The sequence below is a fragment of the Lucilia cuprina genome, chromosome 5 (assembly GCF_022045245.1).
Source record: "Lucilia cuprina isolate Lc7/37 chromosome 5, ASM2204524v1, whole genome shotgun sequence".
In the NCBI taxonomy this organism is placed as follows: Eukaryota; Metazoa; Arthropoda; class Insecta; order Diptera; family Calliphoridae; genus Lucilia; species Lucilia cuprina.
The window spans coordinates 65,397,228-65,405,439 of record NC_060953.1 but is presented as its reverse complement, the minus strand read 5'-3'; the positions used below and the strand labels follow the sequence as shown (position 1 = coordinate 65,405,439).

Genomic DNA, 8,212 nt, shown 5'->3' with positions numbered 1-8,212 from the left:
TAGTTCAGTTCTAGTTCAGTTCTAGTTCAGTTCTAGTTCAGTTCTAGTTCAGTTCTAGTTCAGTTCTAGTTCAGTTCTAGTTCAGTTCTAGTTAAGTTCTTGTTCATTCCTAGTTCAGTGCTAGCTCAGTTCTAGATCAGATAGTCTAACCTTTGTGCTATAGCTTGGAGGTCGATATGGGTCAGAATGATTAAAAGTTGTTTAATAATATGATCCGTAATTCTGAAAATTACAAAAATTTTGTGCACCCTAGTATACATGTGTATCTATCGGATAAAGTTTATTTTATTTTAAGAATCAAGAGAAATAATACACCGTACTTGCTTGAAACCTGTTACAAAGTTAATTTTTTCTTCTCTTTTTACTCCAACACTGTGCAAATGCACCGAAGTTAAAGTTTGTATGATGTTTTCAATTAAGCATCAGCTTCTTCGTTTTCTTTTACAACTATTATTTTTTTTCTGCCAGTCAGTCAGGTAAATTCAAGCACAAGCCAACGGTGTTTCTGTTATTTTTACCTTTTATTTTGGCTGCTATGTAATGGAGAATGATAGCGTACCCAGAAGTTTTTAAAGGTGTTGGTAAATATCATTTGGTTAAACATTTCCAAAAATTTTTGGATTCTTTTGTTGTTCACAAAATTAATCAAATGCAAGTTCAATGTAATTTTTTTCATGAATTATTAAATGCCTTTCAACTTGCATAAGTTAAAAAAAGCAAAAATTTGAGACAGCCACCAGCGAACTGCGGGATGTTGCGCGACATTGGGTATTATAGGTGTGTATGTGTGTTGCTGCAATTTTAAATACATTTGCATCTGTTGCACCTTGTATGCAATTCTATGCGAATATATGTGTATGCAAATGTGTAGTTATTCAAGTACGTGTGTATATATATATATGTATGTGGGAAAAGTAACTGATGTTGGATGGATGATTGCAACAACGTAAAGTTTTTCTTTTGCTTTATGTTCATGTAGTTGTTGTTTTTTTTTTCATTGTGTGTAAGGAAATGAAAATTTAAAATTTTAAAACATTCCATTGTTGATGAAGAAGATGCTACAAATAGCCTCAATGTTAAAAAACTCCTTCTTGCGATTGAGCTTATGGTAGCAGAAACTGTTCGGTAGTCATCTTTCTTTTTATTATGTTTTTGTCTTAACGTTCATTGTTTTTTGTTTCTGGTGGCTGACTTCATTATTTCCATTCTTTTACAATATTTTGCAATTTGTTCACTTGTTTGCCACTTGACAGCAGATATATGTATGTATGTTTCTACATGTATATGTATGTAATTTCATATTACAACAGCCTTTTTATTTTGGTTTGTGTATTCGTGTGAACGAGTTTTTTAAATATTTTTTTTAAACTGAAATTCATTTCGAGTTAACAGTCGAATTCAGGTAAAAAGTTAATGATAATTTCTTTTTTTGTTCAAACTAAAGTGCAAACATTCATTCTATTAGTAATTGATGCAGTTTAAAAGTTTTTTTATGCATTTTAGAGAATTTAGTAAATGTGTTGTAATCTATATTATGGAGTAAAAGTTGTATTTGTTAACGTGTTACATCATTTAGAATTTAACGTTCTAAAATAATGAATACTGATTACTTTAGAAGAAAATCGATAGGTTTATGTTACGTGAATTGATTGCTAGTTAGCGAGATCACTCGCCATTCCCTTATGTTGAGAGTCTTTCTTCCCTCCCTTACTTCGTTGACTACTTGGTTCTTGAGGTCCAAGTAGACAGTTCAGATAATGAAAAGAGCTCTACTTATATAGAGTAGTCTCAGCTCTTGTAAGGCTTGGCAGTCACATAGAAGGTATTGCACCGATTCCACTTCTTCTTCGTCCAAACAGCTTTTGCAGTACCCATGTCCCGATATATTCTCAATAATACTGTGCCCATTAATTATACCAGTTAGAAGTCTATCGAGTTCTTACTACGAGCCAAGAGAGTCCAACTTTTATCCGTCGTCAGATTGGGTCAGAGCAGTTTCGATATGTTTGACCACCTGAGCTCCGTCTCACTCAAATCCCATATATATTCATTTTGATAGTCTCACCAAGGGAGTATCCCTTTGCGCAAGGATTAACTCTAAGGATGATCCTTTGATTGCATATAAATACTATATGTCCCCGGTTGCCCTCATATCCTGAAACCTATATCAATTCAACATAATGTTGTGTCAGTTGTACCAATGATTGAATACGATTGAAAAGACATTTCAATTTAATAAAATTGGAGTTAAGAGTTTTGATTTATGCAAGGCTGCCCAAGTATACATATACGTATGGATATTTAGTCGAATTTTCAAGATTTAGATAACCAATGAAGTATGTATCTTGTAAGAGGTCAAAGGTCACTGTTTAAATTTTTGTAATTTTTAAATAAAAATTATGAACTTTCAAATACTACTTGTTGAAACCTATTAAAGATCTTCAATAATTTTTCCATTTTATTTGAAAAGGTCAAAAAACATTATATAAATAAACTCGACTTATCATAAGCCATATAAAGAATGTTTTACAAATTCTGTGTCAATAAAAATATTTTTTAGAAATTTTTAGCAAAATTATATTTAAATTGCCATTTATCCATTATTCTTATGAGGTTAAAGGTCAATGGTTTTTTCATTTATTTAAATATAAATACAGACAATAGAATATTTTTTATTCAGAAAAATATTTGATAAAAATTTTGATCAACATAAATCGCAGATTTTAAAATATTTAACTAACAAAAGTTCTATGGTTATGTTTAGATTTTTGGAAAAAGGTAATTTTTTTAAAACTTATATAAACTAAGAATTTTACTTAATTCTATTTTTTAAGAGCAAGAATAAATATTTTATTTCAAATGGGTTTCATTAAGGGTTTTGTGGTGAAATGTTAATTTTTGAATTTGCAGCATTTTTAAAACAATATTGTGTTTTACTCATGTCTATATACAGCTCCCCTCATTTATAGAACAAACCATTTGCTGAAGCATAGAAAATGTTTTCAAATTTAGAAAATTGAAGAATACTAACAAAATCATGTTTGCTCGAGAAATTCTGACAGATTTCTTAACATTGCTTTAATGGCGTGTATACAAATTTCAAAAAAAAAAAGATCGGAAATGTTGTTCAAATTATTCAGATTATAGGAACAATTTAAAACTTAACACTTTGAAAGACAAAAAAAAAACCACAAATAAATTTTCAATATCGTATTTTTTTCAAAATTCTAACTAGAACAATATGTACAGCTTTTAGCATTAAAAACTTGAAGTACAATCATAGTACTCTTTGAAAGCGAGAAAGATACACCTTATTTTTGTTGTAAGTAGATTACGAACGAAACATTTGAACGAAACATTTGTTTGTTGCTAGTTGATGCCCCCAAATGCATTTACGTTAATGCAACTTTTTGTTAGAAACTTAACACTCTGGCTATTAAGTTTTTTTTTCCAAATCCAACTGTCAGTTTTACATTTTCCTTTTTTTGCTACTCAAATTCATTTTTCAGGCTACATAGTTTTTTTCATAGTGTCTTTTCTCTTCTTTCATTTAATCACTTACACGTACATTCGTATGTATGTAAGTATGTTTTTTTGCGAAAAATACATCAAGCATTGCTGTTTCATATCATGCGTAATGTAAATGCATTCAAATGTACACCCACTAGATACAAATGTATATTTCAAATTAAATCATGAAATTAAAATATTATTTTTCATTGTTCGTGTACCATTAATTAGGCGTATGAGCATTATTAATTAGAAATAATTAAAAATCACTTATACGCAATAGATAATTCAAAGAATTAGGATTTTGTTTCTTAACTATAGAAAATAATTGGATGGAGACTCACTATTGTCATTCTATTGAAATTTTATACGCATTTATATAGGCATTTGACAGTATTTGTTACCATAAATTCAAGGAAAAGATAAATATTTATTGAAAACAAAATGTAATAATAATAATAAAAACATCAATACTTTTCTTTCCAAGAAATGTGATTTTTGGGAATTCTGCTTGCTAACAACTGAGTTTGAATATGGAAATTTTCGTATAAGTATTAAAATAGCTCTTTAATATATATCGAAAATTGTATATGACCATACGTGATCTTATGATTGTACGATCGTACGGGTTTAATCTGAGATCTAAACGTATTCTAAACAAAATTGAGGTTTGTTAAAACAAATGCATTGGGAAATGACTTTTAGACCATAAAAGCTAAAAAGGAATTTCTACTTGATCTAAACAGTTTTACCAGGCTTCTATTAAATTTAATATAGTTGGCTTGCAGTAAATACTTACATAAAAAAAGGATTCATAAAAACACAAAACAAAACCTCTAACTATAAAGGGCAATGGAATCATTAAACAAACTAAAACCAACATATCACACAATAGTTTCAAATAATTTCATTCCATTGTACCACCCAAATGCAAAGGTAACCAATATCCAACATTGACAACCGCTAAAGCTGCTAGCTCGTCTTTATTTTATGTTTGGCCACAAAAGTAAAATATTTTATTACACGTACGACGTGCAGCCAGAAAAACACGTAAATTGTTTTCATGGACATTTAGTTTGTTAAGCCTTTTTACTAGCATTTAGTTATTGTTGTCATTGTTGCTATTTTTGTTGTTGCACTTAATTGCCTGTTAAAACATACGTAATTTTCATGCATTTACGAAGTTTTTTTCCACTGTTGTTGTTGTTGTTTAAATCCTTTATTGTTGTATGGTGTTCATTTCCAACATCCTACTCTTTTACTGGCTTGCATTTAAAAAGCATTTAAAACATGTAATTCGAAACAATATTTAATGTCATTTATGTGTATGTGCAATAATAAAAAGAGGGGATAACGGCAACGACATTAATAGCAACAATAAAAATGAAAACTGAGTTATATTGGGACCAACAGTTCGGGAGGGCTAACTAACTGACTAACTAACTAACTAACTAACTAACTAACTAACTAACTAACTAACTAACTAAGTAACTAACTAACTAGCTAACTAACCAAATAATCAACTAACTCACTAACTAACTAGCTAACTAACTAACTAACTAACTTACTTACTAACTAACTAACTAACTAACTAACTAACTAACTAACTAACTAACTAACTAACTAACTAACCAGAACCCAAAGTATATTTTATCAGGCTTTGAATTGCGATGAACCTAAATCTGAAGAATTTCTTCTTCATATCTTAGATTCAAGACATTGTGGCCCGAAGTTTTAAAAACGCCATTCTTTGATTTTTGAGTCATTATGTTTAGTGTCACAATGTACATCAGTACACACTTATTTGAGTCATAGTGTTCATGGACGTTTTGACAATGTGACACTTTTAAGATTTGGCATAACGTCCGTGGATACTATGACAGTTTTAAGAATTGTTATAACTTCTATATGTGTTATAACGTCTATTGACATTATGGTGTGTTATAACTTCTGTTGACATTACAACACGCCATCGCAATGTACTCAAAGTACTTTGCTTAAGTATTCAAGCTATCTAAAAGTCTGACCATTGCTGCCCCTTTGATACATCCTAGATGCAAAAACATTATGTTGTCTTTGGCAATAACAGCAAACTTTCCCCGAATTATAGACTTTACCGTATTCGGGTTTAAGCCATATGCACCATTCATGTGGTGTCTTGTCTCTTCAATATCTGCTAACGGTTTCCGTGGTAGCAAATTATGTAGTTATCCGGTTGGATTCCATGTCATTTAATTCCAAGGAAAGGCCGAGGATGCATTTGATCATCACTAGTTTATAATGCCGGTAGACAACAAATACTGGTAGCACCTCTTTTCCCAGAATCTTTTTTCTAGGTAATATGCCCCTGGTGGACATTGGCATGTAATTGGCAATCGACCATACTTTTCTCTCCATCCATCTTGCTATATAACCAATAAATAATGACAGACTTCCTATCTACATTTCAAAGAGTAAAAACACTTCAAATATGGCAGAAATATTAAGTTTAATTCTGCGAATAGTCAAGATAAATACGACTTAAAAGGGATCTATTATCTCTTTTGAAAACCACTGGGTTTTTTTAGGTTAAAGTACACTGAGACAAAAACTAAAACAAGTAAAGGCAGAAACAAAAAATATACCTTTTATTATCTTTAACACTCTCTCAATGTGTCAATGTGTATGAATTTGTGTGTGTTTGTGTGTATGTATGTATCTATTTCTTTGCCTTATATTTACTGTTGTGGGCTATAAATGTTTAAATGCGATTATAGTTGGTAGTAAGGGCCAGTAGCCAACAACAAGAATGATGACATAAAACGTGACCCGTTTCCTGTTACTGTCCACAGTTCAAAGTAAACGTTATTGCAGTTGCAATAAATGGTGGCAAATATAAAAGTTACGCGCGCGCCTTTATTAAAAAAACAAACACGTTTTTGTTTGGTGGGAAGGGGTGTTTGAACAGTAAGACGAGTTTTATTAAATTTATTAAAAACAAGTAACGCTTCCGAGTTATATTATTATATTTTTTTTACTTTTTAACACTTTTACTCCTTTTTATTTTTAGATTCTTCTTTAAAACTTCGCTAAATTAATATTTATTAATTTTATTTTTAGTAAATCATGAGATATTTTTTTTTATTTTTATTTTTTTAACATTTAATAAAATTTTTATTTGGTTTCTTTAATTAAACACTTTCACCAGAAACACACAAGAAATCATCATAATTGATGGGCAACAGTGACTGCGTCTATTACCGGCGCAAGCTTATAATGTACTGAAATACAAAAACACTCCTTACATGAATTATTTTTCTAGGACTACTACACATTACATTGTATTATTCCTGCTTCGTATTCTGTCGTTTTTGCTGTTAACTCTAATCGTTTTCATAGAGAGTTTCGTTAAGTTTTTTTCTGTTCCTTTCAACTAACAAAAGCGCATGCTGTTAAATGAACTCTCAGTAACAGTTAGATTAAATTTAGGCCGAAGAGAGGAGAGGTAGCAGTGTGTTTTACATTTGAAAAGGATAACATTTTATTCGGATAAGGTTAACAGTTAAAATGCCGTTAATATTGAACAATTTACTATATGTATGTGCGAATGAGTGAGTGAGAATACAAACATAACACAGATGAAGTGAAGTGACCTACCTCAAGGATATTAAAAACATTATTTTATAGTTTCCATTTGATGTATACAATTGTTTGTTGTTTGTTAAGGATAATTTTATTAACAGCTTGAGCTCAGTTACTAATAAATCATGAAATTGAAGATGTCTTAATATGAATATACTTGATAATCTAATAATAAATGTATGAACTATATAGTAAAAGTTTTGATTATAAATGAATCTTAAAGGATAAAGGAAATTGTTTAGTTAAAGGTACTTTCATTTTAATTCAAACATTGATTTTTTTTTTTTTAAAAAAAGTAATGTTTAAGTTTTTGAAATATTAGTATTTTTTAATAAACAAAATTTTAAATTCCTAACCCCCAATAACACAATGAATATTTATTCTTTATCTTAAGGTTAAATTGACAGTTTTCATACAAAAAAATATTTTAATCTACAAAATAACTTTCGGTTAAACGATAACAAGAGGTGGAGTTAACGGGGCTAAGTAATGTAAAATCATGTTTTTAATAAAAAGTGAAAAAACATAATGTGGGATGGTTACAGTAACTAAACTATGTTCACTGTAACAATATATTGTTATCAAAAACATATAATTGTTATTTTAATTCTATTTAAACAATATTGTTCTTACTGTAACCATTTTCATGTTTAAGGCAATTATATGTTTGAGTGTGATTCACTTAAAAAGTAATTATTTTTTCAATAACTTAATAATGGTAAACAATAAAAACGTGTTATGTTACTTACAACCATTTAAACTTACAAATAACTATTATATGTTATGTTGTTCTATGTCTGTTACTACAATAACAAAACAATTTTACACATATTATTTTGAGTGTGTGTGTTGATTTACGCGACAATAAAATTAGTTGAAATAATTCTCATTTGGTTTATAACATTATATGTATAAGTGTTTCACTTTGCATAGGATAATTATACCCTACACCACTTTAGTGGGGAGGGTATATTGGGTTTGTGCTGATGTTTGTAACATAGAAAAATATTCGTCCTATACCCACCTTAAAGTATACCAATCGGCTTAGAATCATTTTCTGAGTTGATTAAGCTATGTCTGT

At 29.7% G+C, this 8,212-nt stretch overlaps 1 protein-coding gene across 3 annotated transcripts in view; it reads right to left on the bottom strand.

Moving 5' to 3' along the window:
* The window catches only part of LOC111679315 (lachesin), a 31,954-nt gene extending 25,208 nt beyond the window's left edge, over window positions 1-6,746 (bottom strand). For 2 of the 3 annotated variants that reach the window (XM_046952640.1, XM_046952642.1), the window contains exon 1: window positions 6,232-6,746. The gene's annotated coding sequence lies outside the window, so the exon portion shown is untranslated. The remainder of the gene's footprint in view (window positions 1-6,231) is intronic. The other variant, XM_046952641.1, reaches the window with a different exon arrangement.
* Between the last annotated feature and the right edge of the window lie 1,466 nt (window positions 6,747-8,212).